The sequence below is a fragment of the Paroedura picta genome, chromosome 3 (genome assembly GCF_049243985.1).
Source record: "Paroedura picta isolate Pp20150507F chromosome 3, Ppicta_v3.0, whole genome shotgun sequence".
NCBI classification, from domain to species: Eukaryota; Metazoa; Chordata; class Lepidosauria; order Squamata; family Gekkonidae; genus Paroedura; species Paroedura picta.
The window spans coordinates 78,422,478-78,441,618 of NC_135371.1; positions in this window are offsets into that span (position 1 = coordinate 78,422,478).

A 19,141-nucleotide genomic window follows, 5' to 3' on the forward strand; every position below is an offset into this window, starting at 1 on the left:
GAAAAAGTCAGTTTACATTCCAATCCCAAAGAAGGGCAATGTCAAATAATGTTCAAACCACCGCCCCATTGCACTCATTTCTCATGCTAGCAAAGTTATTTTCATAATCCTACAAGATAGGCTCCAGCAATATGTGGACCGAGAACTTCCAGAAGTACAGGAACGATTTCAAAGAGGCAGTGGAACTAGAGATCAAATTTCCAACATACACTGGATCATGGAGAAAGCTAGGGAGTTCAAGAAAAACTTGTACTTCTGATTCATTGACTTTGCTAAAGCCTTTCATTGTGTGGAGCACAACAAATTGTGGCAAGTTCTTAAACAAATGGGAATATCAGAGCATCTTATCTGTCTCTTGAGAAACCTATATGCAGGTAAAGAAGCAATAGTGAGAACCAGGCATGGAATCAATGATTGGTTCAAGATCGAGAAAGGAGTTTGGCAAGGCTATATACTGTCGCCTTGCCTATTTAACTTGTATGCGGATCACATCATGAGAAAAGCGGGGCTAGATGAGTCACAAATTGGGATTAAGGTCCGTCCCTCCAGGGCAAGAGAGAACAACTCTGCTCCATACTCTAAATGGCAGACTTTTAAATATTTAAATACTTATTTATGATGACGTTGATTATGTTATCCGTTCAGTCGTGTCCGACCCTCGGCGAATCTATAGGAAAGTCTTCACCATGCACCCCTGTCTCTGACTGCTTCTTTTAGTTGGTTGATGGTCATTCCTGTGTCAGCTTTGATCGTGTTGAGCCAGTGGATACTTTGGTGACCATGTTTCCTTTTGCTGCTGACCATGCCAAGCAATAATGATTTTTCTAGTGAGTTTGATTGCATGATCCGTCCAAAGTAAATGAGCTTTAGATGTAATATTTTGCCTTCTAATGACATAGTTGGTTTGTTCCTCTCTAAAACTGTCTTGTTGGTAATTTTGGCTATTCATGGTATTTGCAGAATTTGTCTCCAACTCCATAATTCAAAAGGAAATGAGTATTGATCAAAAGCTGTTATACATGCTAACCGCATTGCAACAACTTCATCATGTTACCTTCTTCCTCTGTCATCTCTTTCTCAAGTCCTGCCTGCAGTCTCCTAGTTCTTCATTTATTTAACTCAGTAATGCATCCTAGATATTAGCAAAGCCATAAAATAACACATAACAATGACAAGCAATGCAGTCATACTATAGAAATAATGAAGTTTAAGCAGCTTAATTTCTATCATTTGACACTTTACTTATTTCTCTTCCTTTCATCTCAGTTAAACTTAATCACTACCTCGTTACAGCATAGCTAACAGTTTTTTGTGTGAATTTTTTATGACTGGAGAGAAATCCTACATGCCGTCTTGGCAAACAGTCAAAAATAGCAACAGAAGAAAATTGTAATAAAAGAGTCCTTTTGTTAATAACCCATTGTTGTTAGCAATCAGACCCCTCCTCTCAATGAGGGCAGTTTATAGCTTGAAAATCTTAAACACCCATCTTAGAATATCTCAATTATATCAAAGTGCAAAACACTAAAAGGTAAAGGTATCCCCTGTGCAAGCACCGGGTCATGTCTGACCCTTGGGGTGACACCCTCCAGCGTTTTCAAGGCAGACTCAATACAGGGTGGCCTTGCCAGTGCCTTCCCCAGTCATTACCTGGCCCCAAAATGAACAAACCTGGACATGTAGTTAAGAAGTGTAAGAGTGGATGGTTAGCTAACAACCACCTCCATGATACAGCAATATGCATAATTTAGGACAATGGGTCTTTCAAGAACCTATTGACTCACCTTAAATTGATATCATCAACACTTAGCTTCACTTCCTTGCACCTATTTACTCTTATTAAGCAACACTTAATTCTATTCAAACCTAAAATTTGAATAATTCTAATTCTAATTTAATAATTCTAATTCAAACCTAAAAACTTTTCCCATCCAGTGATTCCAGCATCATCAAACCTTGCTTTCCCCTGTAGTCAAACTCAGGAAAACTCATCAAGCTTCTCCCAAATCATTGCTCAACTTAAGAAAAATCCCTCAAGTTATTGTTTTTTCAGATGAATATGTCAATTTATCCCAGGGAACATTTTCCCCAATATCAAGAACGCCCAGCAGTGTGTGTGTGTATTCTTGGATCCATACTCATACCCCCAATACATTGGGTCTCCATGAAACACTGGTCATTTTGTGGTTCTGTCCAGGGACTTCTTTCTCAAGCTGCCATGAGGCATGGTGGGGTAAAAAAAAATGAAATAATATAAATAAATAAATATAGCCTTCCTCAAAATTGCCTTTCCCCTTTCCTCCCTGATTTTCTCATATCTAGTCTTATATATATTTTCAGTGTTGTGTGTGTATGCTTTTTAATAAAAGCCTTTCCAATTGAATAGCTGTCCGGTTTATTTCAAGAATTTTCTTAAGTTAAAACCCACTGGAAACATTGGTAGATAATCCCAGCTACCCCCTCCCACTCTGTCTCCTTTAAGTGAAGTCCCCCAACTAATTAGGACACTGCCTATTTGGGTAATATTATTTATAAGGACATGCAGTCAGACAATAAAAACAAAACTGAGAAACTCTTCCTGCAAATGGCACATGAAATGTTGCTGATTTGAAACCACTAGTCTGGAAAATGTTAGAACAATTTTGGTCAGGAAGGTACATAGAAAAAAGGAAGTTAATAACAACATTGTTATCCTAAAGGTAGCCCATAATGAAAGGGTGCCTCACAGAGAGACACCTTCATGCACAGAAGCCCATGACTGGACTCTGAGCAGGTTGGTACACGAAGAAACCAGCCTGGCAGAGACTGACTATGGAGTCAGTAGGGCCCCTTAAGAAACCTAGGAAGACAGGCCAGGTCTCCATCTTGTTTGGGTTCACTAGATTTCTTCCTTTGCCTAGAAAAGTCTGGCCAGATTTCCATCTAGTTTGAGCTGGACTAGACCCTTATCTTACATTTCCTCCTTGCCCAACTGACTGAGCTAAATGTGCTTGTTATCTAAATCACCCCCCTCCCCAGCCAAAGACCATTAGACTATCTACAGGAAAGGAATATCCCTTCCAGGTACTAACTGCAACTTCTTTTGTCTCTCTTGCCCAGTGTAATTTCTGCCTAGCAGCATCTCTTATCCCCAAATGTCTTCCCCCAGTCCTTCCTGATAACAATAAAGACAGGGCCATTAGAGACACATTACACCTAGCCAAGGTATTGTTCTACTTGATGAGATTACTCCATACCTTCCACTCTAGTGAACTCACAGTTTAAACTCACCTATCAGGTACTCATAATATCAGAGACCAATCATCAATCATGTACCTCCTAGTGGGCAGTCCCTGGGGCTAGCCCGGGAATTTCAAGCAATATATCAAGCCTTGCGCACACCCTGTGTGTGTGTGTGTGTGCTGCTGTTCTGTCCACATCCGGCCTACTGTGCACCCCTGATGTCGTCAACCCTGTGTCTTGGCTGCTTGGATCCAAGAAAAGTGCAGTATCTTGAACTTGTCCCCCTGTAGAACTGAGTGTATGTATGTTTTTGCTTCTCTGTGAATTTTGAGTGTATCCCAAAATTTCCCCCAAATAAACCCCCTGAAAGTAAGCTTAATTGTCTTCTTCATTTAAGAAGGGTTTCTTCCAGGGAAAGGACCCCATAAAAATTGGTAGTAAAAGATCCTGTGTTACCTCTGCCTCTTGCTATATTCATGATTCCCCAGCAATTTGGGTAACAACATAAGAACCCATATTTGTTGTTGTTAGGTGCGAAGTCGTGTCCAACCCACTGCGACCACATGGACAATGATGCTTCAGGCCTTACTGTCCTCTACTATTCCCTGGAGTCCATTTAAGTTTGCACCTACTGCTTCAGTGACTCCATCCAGCGACCTCATTCTCTGTTGCCCCGTTCTTCTTTTGCCCTCAATCACTCCCAGCATTAGGCTCTTCTCCAGGGAGTCCTTCCTTCTCATGAGGTGGCCATAGTATTTGAGTTTCATCTTCGGGATCTGGCCTTCTAAGGAGCAGTCAGGGCTGATCTCCTCTAGGACTGACCGGTTTGTTCGCCTTGCAGTCCAAGGGACTCGCAAGAGTCTTCTGCAGCAGCCTCAATTCTTTGATGCTCGTCCTTCCTTATGGTCCAACTTTCACAGCCATACATTGCAACTGGGAATACCATAGACTTGACTAAACGCACTTTTGTTGGCAGGGTGATGTCTCTGCTTTTTAGGATGCTGTCTATATTTGCCATAGCTTTCCTCCCCAGGAGCAAGCGACTTTTAGGGCCATTTCGCACGGCTTCAAAATAGCACAATGGTTGCTAATTGGAAACGCTACTAATTTGCCATAACCCACGACGTCGTAGACAATCTGCAACAATCCTGAAACCGACCCGCAAAAAGCGCTTCGTTGTAGCGCTTTCAGGGGAATCCAGAAAAGTGGATTCACCCTCCGGATAGCGATACACTCCTGCAACCAATCTGCAACAGTAGCGCTAAAGACCTGTGCGTTACCATTGTTGCTGGTTCTTCAAAGTCCCTCCCCCTGGCTCTCTCCTCCAAACTTCCGGCGAAGCGATCGCCATTTTTTTTTCTCCGAGCGAGCGGGGATAAACACACCAGCGAGCCTCTTTCTGTTTAGAGGCTTCCCTGGCTTCAGTCCTTCAACTTTAGTCACTAAGCACAAACCACATAAAAGCCCGTTTGCTGAAATAAAGTCCCTTTATTTTTTACACATAAATTCAGCCGAAAATCGGGCCCGTGAGAGGGGGGGGGATTTTTTTTTATCACTCGAGGCAGCGTGCCAACGATCATACAATCAAACGACAGCTCACATTAGGCAGCTGGATGGGTCTCTCCGTAGCAACGAATCTACCTAGATTCGTTGCTATGGGTCTGTTTTTTTTTTTAAAAAACCTTTCTTAAAGGGAAAGGGGCTGTTTGGGAGCATGCTAACGGCTGCCCATTGGCTGCTTGACGGCCAGGGGCGGGACGAGCTTGGCAATAGCGCTTCCTTTCTAGCGATTTCTGCCGAGACCGGAAGCCTGTGGGAAACGCTAAAAAACGCAACTGATTCCACTACAAAGGCAGGTATGCATAACGACGAATTCCACTATTTTAAATGGCGATTTTTCATTCCGCAAACAATTTGCAACAAAGATCCCCGTGCGAAAAGGCCCTTAATTTCTTTGCTGCAGTCCCCATCTGCAGTGATCTTGGAGCCCAGGAAAATAAAATCTGTCACTATCTCCATTTCTTCCCCATCTATTTGCCAGGAATTGAGAAGGCCGGATGCTATGATCTTTGTTCTCTTGATGTTGAGTTTCAATCCAACTTTTGCACTCTCCTCCTTCACCCGCATCAAATGCTCTTTAGTTCTTCTTTGCTTTCTGCCATTAGAGTGGTATCATTGTTAAGTGTGGCAGGGCCCCCCTACCTAACTGACAGGCACACTATCTTCTATAACCAATGGCACCCCACAATAGTCTAGGCTTAAGCTAAAGCCATGACACTGCTAGGGTCAGCTGAGCCAGGCCAGACTCCATCTTAGAAATCTTAGAAATCTTTCCTCCCCAGGAGCAAGCGTCTTTTAATTTCTTTGCTGCAGTCCCCATCTGCAGTGATCTTGGAGCCCAGGAAAATAAAATCTGTCACTATCTCCATTTCTTCCCCATCTATTTTCCAGGAATTCAGAGGGCTGGATGCCATGATCTTTGTTTTCTTGATATTGAGTTTCAAGCCAACTTTTGCACTCTCCTCCTTCACCCACATCAACAGGCTTTTTAATTCCTCTTCACTTTCTGCCATTAGAATGGTATCATCTGCATATCTGAGGTTGTTGATATTTCTTCTTGCAATTTTGATCCCAATCTGTGACTCCTATAACCCTGCCTTTCTCATGATGTGATCCACGTACAAGTTAAATAGGCAAGGCGACAGTATACAGCCTTGCTGAACTCCTTTCTCAATTTTGAACCAATCAGTGATTCCATACTCGGTTCTCACTGTTGCTTCTTGACCTCCATATAGGTTTCTCAAGAGACAAATAAGATGCTCCGGTATTCCCATCTTTTTAAGAACTTGCCACAATTTGTTGTGCTCCACACAATCAAAGGCTTTAGCATAGTCAATGAAGCAGAAGTAGATGTTTTTCTGGAACTCCCTAGCTTTCTTTATGATCCAGCATATGTCTACATATTGCTGGAGCCTAGCTTGTAGGATTTTGAGCATAACTTTGCTAGCATGAGAAATGAGGGCAATGGTGTGGTAGTTTGAACATTCTTTGGCATTGCCCTTCTTTGGGGTTAGAATGTAAATTGACCTTTTCCAATCCTGTGGCCATTGTTGAGTTTTCCAAATTTGCTGGCATATTGAGTGTAGCACTTTTACTGCATCGTCTTTTAAGATTTTGAATAGTTCTACTGGAATGCAGTCACCACCACTAGCTTTATTGTTGCTCGGACTTCCTAAGGCCCATTCACATTCCAGGATGTCTTGCTCCAGGTCAGTAACTACCCTGTCGTGGTTATCAGGGATGTTAAGCTTGTTCTTGTATAGTTCTTCTGTATAATTTTGCCACCTTTTTAAAATCTCTTCTGCTTCTGTGAGGTCATTTTGGTCCCTTATCATACCCATCTTTGCACGAAACGTACTCTTCATATCTCCAGTTTTCTTGAAAAGATATCTGGTCCTCCCCATTCTATTGTTTTCTTCTATTTGTTTGCACTGTTCATTTAAGAAGGCATTCTTATCTCTTCTAGCTTTTCGGTAATCCTATTTTAGCATTCCAATCCCCAATGATGATAAACACATCATTTTTTGGTGTTGCTTCTAGAAGGTGTTGTAGAGCTTCATAGAACTAGTCAACTTCATCCTCCTCAGCAGCAGTGGTTGGGGCATAGACCTGGATTACTGTGATGTTGAATGGTTTGCCTTGGATTCTAATTGAGATCATTCTGTTAATTTGGGTATTGTATCCCAATACTGCTTTTCCTACTCTTTTAATTATTATGAAGGCTACTTCATTTCTTCTGAGAGATTCTTGCCCACAGTAGTATACCTGATGGTCATCTGAATTCAATTCACCCATTCCTGTCCATTTTAGTTCACTAATTCCTCAAATGTCGATATTCAGTCTTGTCATCTCTTGTTTGACCACGTCCAGCTGTTATGCCAAGTGCGTGTCTGTAAGGACACATGTTTAAATTAATTGTGGGGAATCAGCTAGTAGAGCCAGCAAGAGGCAACATGGTGTAACGTGGGACCTTGTATTGCACAGTTTACTGGGTAATTATGTCACTGAGAGAACCAAGGCAGACAATGATATAAACATGGAAGAACTTTATTAACACACACTAATTAGACAAAAGACAACACATGTGCACTCTAGCATAGAAATGTACATTCCTAGCCACGAGCACACAAGGAAAAGGCTTTTTGGTGGAAGACCTATACTAAGGGTTGGTTAGAAGTGATATCTGGGTGGAGCAGATTTCCGGAGGTCCAGGGAAGCAATTTGGGGCGACGGATGAGGGACCAAGACGAGCGTCGGGCAGCGTTTCTGTAGCCTGGAAACTGACTGCCCTTTGTGGCTGTGGGAGCCCAACATTTAAAGGAAATTTGTGGCCTGAGATTGTAGGGGGCTGATCCTACCTTGTCCAGGGCTTGGACAAAGAGTTTGATGGCTGGGGCTGGGTCCCAACAAAGAAACGGGTTGCTGAGACAAAGTTGCTCTCCCATTATGCTTTGCAAGGCTTGACCTGGCTTTTCTCTCTCTCTGGTGCCAGGGTCTGCGCAGGAGTGTCAAGAAGGGTTGACACGAGTGTGCCAGCCTTTGATGGAGGGGTGGCAGCCCACATAACAATCCCCCCCTTCATTTGGGAATTACAAAGAGAGGAACTCTTTGGAACATTCACAAATGACCAAAACACATGTAAGCAAAGATAAACTGTCCACAAAAGAAAATAGTCAGAAAGACTTTTGGGAGGGTGATGTAGGTTTCCAGTTCTTGCCACTAGAAAAACTTCCTACTCTATCAAAGCCAAATTAAAAGCAAAAATAGTATTTGGAGCTAAGGGCTGGTCCCTTTTAGTTGACTGTGGAAATGTGTGGGCAAAGTGAAAACTGAATCTTTTTCCTTTTCACAGGTGCGGGAAGTTATTTCTAACGCGGGCAGTAATCTACCCTACAAATACAATCTATAATAAAACATTATTCTAAATATCATTAATTAAAACTACATTCAAATGTTTAAATCCTAAGGGAAAATACACACACATACACATCAATACAACAATACAATAACAGTAAATGAAATAATCTACATAACTCTCATGGAGGGAAAGAGGTTAGGCATCTTTCCCTTTAAATCAAATGTCCAATCCGGTAGGGCTAGCAGCTGCAATTGCTTTGCTGCTAGTCAGTCCAGTCCATGTGTAGGCTAAAGTCAAAATTCTTCCAATCAAAGATGAATTGTTATTCCATCACCATCTCGAGTTGGTAGACAGGAAGGGCAGCTGTAGGTGATGCACATCCACAGCTGTGCAAGAAAAATGCAGTGGAACAGAGGGATCCTGTCCATGCTGGTGAAAGGCAGAAAAGAGTCCAAAGCAGAGTCCATAGTCCTTGGGGCTGCAGGATGTATCTTCCTGGAATACCCAGGCAGGGGAAAGCAGGAAGCATAATAGTTCTAAGCCAACTCCAGGTCAGGAGGAGAATTCCAGTAGCAGCCAGTAGAGAGCGCAGAGTAGACCAAGGGTCCATTATGGGTACGAGGCAATCAGGAACAGTCTGTTGAATTGTCCCTTTTCCCAGCAGGTGAGACAGAAATGGGGAATGACCAGGGCGATCTGGCAGATGAGGATGATGATGGGGAGCATCTTGAAGTTGAGGGCACCAGTAGCATTGCTTGACCATCTGAGGAGGGATTCCCACCACTGGTGATGTAATCTTGGTTGCTAAAGTGGAGATCTGGTTACTGTTGTGAGTGATGGTTAGGATGGCGGAATCTCCAGCTGCTTCTAAGGTTTTCTAAAGAGCAGGATGCATGAGGAGGTTGTGGAGGGGTTCCATACCAAGTCCCAGGATGACAGGAGAGATATGGGAGTTTTTGCTTCGTCCAGAGGACAGCGGTGTAAGCGAAGACCCATTCATGGATTGAGTATATTTTACAGAAACAGTGTTTAAATAATGGTGCCATGGGCTGGATCCGGTGATAACCAATGGCCGAATTATGCTCTTGGGTCACGTCCAAAAGAGCATTTTTTCTGATCAATTTTTGGTGGGGGCAAGGCACTGGTGATGTGCCTCTATGGCTTCACTGTCACAGATGAGGCCTTATTTCTCCCGGCATTGGCAACCTTGGACATTGACTGTCTGCCAACCTGTAGAAGAGAGATCCTAGCCCAGTGGCTAACATAGAGGATGTCTCCGGACTGAGTTAGAAGTCCAAGAAGACTTCCAGATTCCAGGGTGCCAGGTTCAAAGCCGGGGTAGTGTGGCAAAGGGTTTCCCGGGTCTTGCGACAGCAGCGGGTGCTAGTAGGGCTCTCATCAGGTCCATGTAGGCCTGGATCATGACTTCTAGAGGCTGTTGGTCAAACTGCCGCATGTCCTGACCCATCTCCTTCAGACTAAACCAGAACCAGTTCCAGACTGATTTTCTGGCTGCCTCTGCAGGAGAGAGGCTGGCTGGAGCCATAGGATCTGATGGCTGAGCAGGAGCTGGAGCTGCGTTCCTGGGGAGCGGGGATAGGCAGGGACTGAAGGAGTTATTTGGGGAGAGGCCATTGCTGGGAGCAGCAGCAGGGCGCTCAGGACCAGGTTTGGCTCCTCTCTTGTTTCTCTCTCGATGGCCGCTCCATTTTGTAGAAGGATCCCGGGGCTGCTTGTCACTTCCTCCATTCCACTGGTGGGTGGAATGAGGGCCGTTGTTGGTGTAGGTGACTGCCTGCACCAGTTCCTGGGGGCTTTTCTTGGGATGCTTGACCTGAGAACCTTGAAGATGGGCCACCTCACGGAAAAGGTCGCCAGCAAGCTGTACCTTCTCTTCCAGCGCATACCAAGTGATGTTGGTCGAGTCAAACATGCCTATAGCAATTTTTGTTTGGTTGTTGAGACCATTGTAGAATGGGGTCTTAAAATTGTCTACATTAAAGTTCCATATACCCTCAGCATTTGCCTGAACCTTCTCAGCTAACTGCGCAAGGTGAACCTGAACCTTCTCAGCTAACTGTGCACTTGCGGCTTGAATAGCTTTCAGGGTTCTCGTCAGGGCCTTGCTTTTCAGTGAGGAACAGTAGCTCCGCTGATTGGCCCGGCCATAGCAACTTAGCTATTTCACGGGCCCAATTCACTGGACTAACTGTGCCATATTACGTTGGAGGAGGCCATTCCGTAAGGCTTGTGCATCTGGTCCAGTAGCGCACACCCTTACCAATTGGCACAGATCCTCCTTGATGGCAGTGGGATACTGCTCTAGGGTTGTACACAGCCATTGCACACCAGTGTCCTTGTTGAGAGGGCCCAACTGGTCACCAATAGCTTTTGCTTCATGAGACTTCCAAATCATGACTCTCTCCTGGTTGGTAACCTCGACACGGCCGTTTGCCATGTGCCTCCGGACTGTCTTATGCTGGACGGGATGGACCGGAGTGGGGGTTTCCATCCAATCAAGGTTGATTGGTGGATGTGAGACAGGCTCTGCTGGCAGTACCTGTTCTGTGTGAGACAGGTCTGGCAAGGCAGGGAGTGTCTCGGGGTGCACAGTTGCAATGAGAGCAGTCTGAAGCCCCAATTTTTGCTTCAGACTTTCAATTTCACGGTGGCACACATCATGGCTCATGGCTGAGACTTGTGCTGCTTTTTCCCTAGCCAGAAATTGTGCTGCACTCTGTGCCTGATCATGCAGCTTGCCCAATTCTTCCATCTTAGCAGAGGCCTCTTCTGCTCTCAGAAGAGCCTGTTGGCACTAGAGATCTTTCTCCTGTACCAGATTTGCATAGTGGTTTTTGTCCACCAGCAGGTCAAATTTCTCTCCTTGCAACTGTTCTATTTTTCGGTGGAGCTTGCTGATTACAGTGTCTCGCTCCCCGAATTCTCTCTCGAGATCATTCCCCAGGGACTCAAGGCGAGCTTCCGTATCAGAGAGCCTGAGTGCATACTCACGCTCCTGATTTTCCAGTGCTAGTTGGAGGCCCCGTCCCCAAATTTCTGACGCTGTTTGGAGTTCTCTAATCTGTGCCACACTGTCCTGCAGCACGATGTAGATACCCCAGGCAGTGTGGGTACTCACACTTCCCAGTTTTAGCCTCCTGGAGTCACAGTAGGACTGAAAGGTCTCTGTAAGTTTCTCCAGGGGATTTGGGTCTTTAAAGAACCCAGGTTTCCAGGGGTTGCACCCCTTTGACATGACCCACTTGGTCAGCTGGTCTACCCTGTCTTTGCTCTGAAAGGCTTCAGCAAGAACAATCTTCGCAGCCATCCCTTATGGCAGCAGTTACCAAAAAACCCAAAGAGATAGAGGAAATACTACAGGCAGCGCACCCAAGAATTAACCCAAAGATTGCTGGCACCAAGCAGCAAAAGAAAGACCAAGCCTGTGTCCTCTGTGTCTGCAGAATGATTACATCCTGCACCCGCCTCATCTTCCAGAATCATATTCTTTTGCCTTTTGAACCTGTCCATAGAGTTTTCATGGCAAAGATACTGGAGTGGTTTGCCATTTCCTTCTCCAGTGGATCACCTTTTGTCAGAGCTCTCAGCTATGACCTGTTCGTCTTGGGTGGCCCTGCCCAGCATAGCTCATAGCTTCACTGAGTTACGCAAGCCCCTTCATCATGACAAGGCAGCGATCCTTGAAGGGGACTCTTGATGTAGAGTTAGGCAAAACTCTACATCCTCCAGATGTTTGCAGATCGCTCCCTTTAATATCTGCTCCATTATGGCAAATGAAACAAAAAAGTCTTCACAGTTAGAGGAAGACAGTGACAGAGGGATGGGGAGGCAGTTCCAAAGTTTTAGTACCGCAACCAAGAATCCCCTTTATCAAGTCCTCACCTATCTAGTTTCAGGAGGTGGTGTTGGGGAAACTGAAGCAGGCCTTCTGAGGATGACCATTGACAGAAGTTGCCTTCATTGGACTGTCTATGGAGAAAGCCCTTTATTATCACCTTTGCAATGTCTTTGTGGATATTGGTTAAATAGGTCTGGCCTTTGGAATATTTAGTCCTTAACTAGTTTGGCAGGATTAGGGCAGGGTGATCATGATAGGTAGGGATGACAAGCAAGCACCCTGAGCCATTGACAGTGACAGAAGGAGTATCCAGAGTAGCACCTTGCTGGCTGAGTATCAGGGTGCAGCTGGGATGGAGCACCCTTGGTGCTGAGTTATATTTTTCTGAACTTGGTCGTGGCTGTGTAGTGCATCAGGGGAAGGGAGGGGACTGAGTACTTCTTGGCATATTGTGTGCAAGCAATGGTTAACAAGATCAGGTTGGTTGAGTACAGAATCAGAATCAGTCTACTTGACAGTGTGGCCTTTGCTACAGTCCCCTGGAAGGTTACAGGCCAATCAGGATGCACACAGCTGTGCGTGTCCTGATTGGGCTGTCCCCACTCGCCCCGCCACCAACAAACTGGGTGAGGAGAACTCTGAGGCACTTGCCAGCATTCAGAGCCTGAACACCACTGGGAAAGGAGGTCAGAATCTCCTCCCTTCCCCCCACCCCAGAAGGTGCACTGTGCCATTGCCTGGCCTCAGTGAGCCTGTCTGGGGTGAGCAGTTGAGTCTAATCAGACCTCCCCTTCACCCCAGGAAGGCCCGCCAAGGCCAAGGAGGTCATGCTGGGCCTTCTTGGGGTGAAAGGGAGCCCTGGCTCAGTGAGGAGGCGAGTCCCAGCCAGGCTCCCATTCACCCCAAGAAGCCCAGCACAGCATTTCTCAGCCTTGCCAAGCCTGCCTGGGGGTAGGGGGCGGAAGGTGAGTCCAAGTCAGCCCTCCCCTTTACCAAGGGAAGACTCGCTGAGGCTGAGAAAGGCCACATTGGGCCTTCTCCGGGCGAATGGGAGCCCTGGCTGGGACTTGCCTCCTCACTCAGCCAGGGCCCCCGTTCACCCCAAGAAGGCCCGGCACAACATTTCTCAACCTCAGCAGGCCTTCCTGGGGTGAAGGGGAAGGCTAGCTTAGACTCCTCCCCTGCACCAGGCAGGCTCACCAAGACCTGCCTGGGGCATGGGGAGGTGGAACAGAGTCCCCACCAACCCTTCCTCCCAGCCTGAAAAGGCTTGCTGCAGCCTCTCCAGGCATCCGTGGACCTGCCTGGTGTTGGAGGTGGGAGGAATACTTATGCCAAATACTGCAGATCTCGGCTTCTTGAAAAAAGAAAAATCCTGTGGAGAAATTGCAGTGAGGAAAATATAAATGAAAGTAAAATGGACCTTTGGGTGAGTTATTGTTTTGTTTTTGTTTTGTTTTTGTTAAAGGAAATTTGCCATAAAAATAAGTGTACCTTTAGCGGAGGCTGAATTTTGTGAAACCAGACTTTATTAGAGAATTTTTTTTAGCAGTTAAAAAAAGGAGACCTTGTTTTGAGAGGCATTTCCTTGGAAGTGAATGTTGGCTGTTTGCAAAGGGATTAATGTCAAAAGGAAAACAGGTTTTGCACCTGGAGAGCGAGAAAAAGCAAGGCAGCATCTTAAAGGAATAAGCAGAACCCAATCCAGTGCCAGTTGAATGCTTTTAAACCTGACTGATTTTAATGGGAGGTGCACCTTTACACAGGAGGAAGGCCCTTTGCAGGCCACAAGGCTTACTTCTGAGCAAACCTGCCTGACTTGGGTTGCAGTTTGCGAGGTCAAAGTGCTGCTTCTCCTGCGCTTACTTCTGAGTAGCACATGTCTCGGAGTGGGCCATTTCTCCTACCCAATGGAAACCAACACATTTCTCAACAACCTAAGAGGTCAGCTTCCTCTTGAGTAAGGGACACTGAGCTCGGAGCTAGTTTTAACCCCCCCCCCAAGGATTGAACTCTCAGTCCACAAATACCTGAAGCCACTGTAATTCGGGGGGGGGGGATTTCTGTATGGTGAGGAAGTCTTGTGTTTGCTGGGAAAGGAGGCTGCTCCCAAATCCCCCACCCCAGCCTCCTCTGGAACCACCCCAAACTTTAAGAAGTCTCAGCTGCAGCCACCGCCACCGGCTTTCCCTGTGCCAAACTGGGCTGCTGCAGCTGCTCCGCGCAGGCCCCTCCCCGGCCGCTTGCCGGATGCCATGTGGAGGGAAACGGAAGTCTAGTGCTCATTGTATTTTAAAGTACAACAGGCTTTTTTGCTAATATAATCAATATAATTAGTATTATTTGCTAAAAGCTACAGTTGGGACCCAGCAATTAGCAAGAGCTTTGTCACATAGGATGTAGAACAAGACACTCAGGAGTTAGAAGAATCTGTCATGGACCAACTATCAGCATACTGGGAAGACATTTCAGTCCTAGCCCCATCTCTGTCAGGTTTCCTGCCCAGCCATGGGGTAGAGACAGCGCTAGTCGCCCTGATGGATGACCTCTGTTGCCAGTTGGACCGGGACGGGTCAGCATTACTTACGTTATTAGACCTTTCAGCAGCATTCAACACAGTCAACCATGAGCTTCTAGCAGAATGGTCCACAATGCAGCCACCAGGGTCATCACAGTACTACCTCAGAGGTCCTACATTCAGCCCATCCTCCAGCATCTGCACTAGCTCCTGGTCAAATTCTCAATCAGGATTAAGGTTCAGGTTTAAGGTAGTCTGGGCCTAGTGTACCTGAGGGATTGCCTCTCTGCCTACACCACCTGAAGAGCCATGTGCTCTGCTACCTCCCACGTCCTAGTGATTCCTGGCCCCAAGGAAGCCCACTCGAGCTCAACCAGGGCCAGAGCTTTCTCTGTCTTGGCACCCATATGGTGGAATGAGAGCCCAGAGGAGATCAGGGCCCTGAGAGAACTTGGACAAAAAGGCCTGCAAAAAGGAGCTCCTCTACTGGGCATTTGGTTGAGATCGATCTGAACCACCACTTCCCATCAGACCCCCAGAGCCTCCCTCCTATGACCATAACTGCAGACTCACCCAACCCACTGGGCCATCAGTACTTATTGTTCTCCCCAGTGTTTTATCATTCCAAAATGTTGTTTACTGTTATTATTGTACTAGCTTCAAAGCCCGTTTGTAAGAACGGGCCTGGAAAGGGCCCCCTCCCCTGGCCCCTGTCCAGCCAGCTTAAAGTGGCTTTGGGCTGCAGCTCGCAGCCAGATCAAATGGGGCAGGCAGGGGCTGGGCAGATCATTATCAGGGCTGGGACAGAGCTCTTTAGCAGGCAGTCAGCAGGCTGGGAGGCTCTTGTCCATAGGCCCAGCATAGCAGGCCAAGAGGCCCTCATTAGCAAGCCCTCCACCATGACCCTTTGCCCAGGGCCCTCTCTCCTTACCTGCTGCTGGCTCAGGGCACTGAGGCATCTGAGAGCAAAGAGGCTAGAGTCCAGGGACGGAGGGTGCGAGCTTCAGGGGCAGGGCCAATCAGGGCAAAGCTGGCTGCACCTTGATGCCCTATTCTAACTTGGACAGCCGGACACGTCCCACCCCCCAGGCTATTTCATAAATATATAGAGGAGCAACAATGGATAAGGATTATTATAAACTGAGTTATTTGTATCATTCCTGTTTGAGGAAAACCACCCTGAGGCTTAGGGGAGGGTAGCGATTGAGGCACTCAATACAGAAATACATTGATATATGAAAGTAATCCTCATTTGGATAAAGTTCCCCATAATGTTTCTGTCAAGCTTATATTTTGTTATTTTTTCTTCTTTTCCCCTCACTTACCTCTGCTACTCATGTAAGTTTCCTCCCTCCAAAAATAGGCAAATAGGCATAAGCAAGCCAACAGAATTGGGGCAGAAGTGAAGACATTTGAGCATGATTGCGTTAGCCTACAAAATAGTGACCATACTTTCAAGGTCTCTAGAAACCTTCATCAAATGAAAAAAAGTTAAAGTCAGGAATGCATATCTGGAATAAGTTTCTCTCTAACTTGTGTTGAAGGCCAGACAGGTTTGAATAGATACAAGGTAGAACTCGTCATGCTGTTGTACCTTTGGCCTTCTGGGGAAAAAGTCAAGAGAGTGGCAGTATCTTCTTGTTCCTCTAATACCAAACAGGAGAGGAATATGAGGTATTGGGTTAACAAAACCAGAGATTAATTTTAGAAACTGAACTCAATAAAGAATCTGTGGAAGTCAAATTGGGTCACACTAGCTAGAGGTAGGGGACAAATAAACTCATAAGCACAATCTTTCCCCAGCTCTTCCTCCAATTAAAGAATCCCATTACAGTGGTCAAATTTAGATTTTTCCAAAGTAGACAGAGGTTGCAAATAGCCATGTAGATCCAAAGCTCTAGGGATGGTATCAAAAGCCCCTTTCATAGAAATTAATCCTGCATAAAGGTGCCATTTGGGAAACTGGTATATTTTTCTATCAGATGATATAGACAATGGTCCAAGTTTGTGCTACTCCTCCTAAACAATATCTGCTCCTGGTTCAGAATGTCATCTTGTTCAAGCCAGTCAGTTAAGGCACCTAGCAAATATGAAGAATATAATTTGCCCAAGCAAGATAATAAACTGATTGGATGATAACAGCTTGGGTCCAAATGTTGACTCTTGTTGAAGATAAAAACCATTATTGTGTGCCTCCTAAATTTTGGGATGACCCCAGATATATTTATTTGTGAAAACAGCAGAACTAGGATCTCCACTCACCAAGATGGATTTGATTTGAATAATTCTTTTGGGATAAGATCTCCTCATGGGGCCTTCCCTGAGCAGAGGTGATGGATCAGGCCTTCAAGTTGAGAAGAACTCACCCAGATGAAGCAGAAAGAGGTATCAAGTATCTCAGAAGTGTGAAGCTCTCTCGGACTAGCAAACAGGTTTTTAAAATATGGTGAATTATTAATTGTAAATCTGCTGATAGAATGTGTATTGGAACATGCTGGAAATACATTCATACTTCTTTATCTCAGCCTGGTTCAGAACTAACTTCTTGTTGAAAGTGACTTTGGAGGGGATCTGAGAATCATAAAAATATGCAATTCAAAATTTTTGAGAGATGGACAATATTTATTATGTTGTAGAAAACCCATTAATTGTATTTTAAGTGATTGTGCATTTTTCTCAAATTGTTTTATAAATTTTTCCTTAATTTGAAAGTTTAAATCTAAACCCCCCAAAAATGCACCCAACCTCAAAGTTCCTTTGCAAATGTCTGCTCATTCTAAATCATACTCTCCAACATGTTTGACTCCTTTTTAGCTCCATCATGAAAAAGGTTGCAAAGCATGCCCTCCAAGTGCATACACTGAATTTGTAAAAGGAAAACATAATGTCCATGCTATGCCATTGACTATCTTTGGTTTCACCTCTAATGGAAAGTGAATCAAAAGAAAGCTAGCCCCCGTCTTGCTCCTGGCTCACAAACTGTTTTGCCACGAATGACTCCAAAGTTGTCTCTAAGTAAAGCTAAAGCCATGTCTTCATTCTAGGGGGAACCTGCTATATTTACTCACACATAAGTTGTCCATTTAACAGTATCGTGCCTCATTACTTCAGACCCTCTGTCTATTGCAATGAGCCAGTGTTGAAAAATCTGGGACTGTACGATTTATTCTACATTACTGCTGCTTGTTTGACAACAACTTACTAACATTCCCCAGAGGTCAAAGCATCTCAGAGTTTCTTACTCAGCCACTGCTGTGCCTGGGTAGCAAATATTAGATGCTCCATGAAGTGTGACAAGATTCTTTTTTGGGATCCATGGGACCAGATAGCACAGTAAAAATGGAATAATTCATCTCCCTGTGCAGTCTTCCAGAGAAATACTGTGAACAGCAGGAGAAAACTTGCTTAACACCACTTGTGCTGCACACTATGGTCAGCCCTTTCTCACAAATGTTTGCCTCTGACATTTGACAAATGTAAGATGAAATGGAGAGAAGACTAGTATTACCTGTCTAATTGGAAGAAGGAGCAGCAAAATGCATTTTTAATAGAAAAATCTCTCCCTATTGTCCTGGCTATACTAGCAATCTTACGATCCATCCTGACAAAATATGGTGGGAATAAAATTTGAAGTAAGTGGCTTCAGAGGCTTGCTCTGTGAACCAACTAAGCTGCCCAGTTTATAGGACAGCTACCAATGTCATCTGCCTCACAACATTTTCCTCAAGCTGATCAGCAAGGAAAACTCACACTGCCTGGTGGGATCCAATGAGAGAATAGCCACTAAAATAAGTTCTGCAGAATGAGCAAGATGGAATTGTTCAGCAGTTTGGGTTTTAAAAAATAAAGGGAATAGAGTTATAGTTTATTGCCCTGATTGGTATATGAATTATTTTTATTATATTGTCATCTAATTATTATGCTCTGACCTGAATAGCCCATCCTAGCCAGATCTTTACAGACCTCATAAGTTAAGCAGGATTGGCCCTTGTTATTATGTAAATGGGAGACCACCAAAGAAAGAAGTTCAGGAATGCTAAGCTAGAGGCAGGTAAAGGAAAACCACCTCTTTGTCTCTTGCCTTAAAAGCCCTATGGGTTAGCCACAAATTAGCTGTGACTTGATTACAATTTCCATGGCTACAAATTCTTATAATCCAACTTTTCATAGTTTATGCATTTAAGAAGAAGATGAGTTGGTTCTTACATGAGTTGGTTTTTATATGCCAACGTGGCTTACATTTGCCTTCCCCTTCCTCTCCCCACAACAGATACCCTGTGAGGTAGGTGAGGCTGAGAGAGCGCTGATATCACTGCTCGGTCAGTACAGCTTTATCAGTGCTGTGGTAAGCCCAACGTCACCCAGCTGGTTGCATGTGGGGGAGCATGGAATCAAACCTGGCTTGCCAGATTAGAAGTCTGCACTCCTAACAACTACACTAATCTGGCTCATTGTTTGCATTGTCTTATTTTTTTAATTTTGTAATCTGCCCTGATTTTGTGAGAAAGGGGAACATTTTGGCTCATTTTGGCTGTCTTATAAGTAGGACACCACAGACAGATTCAGTATAGGTCAAAGGCAAAAGGAGATAAAGTGACTAAGGATAACTAGCCAGTATAGTGAT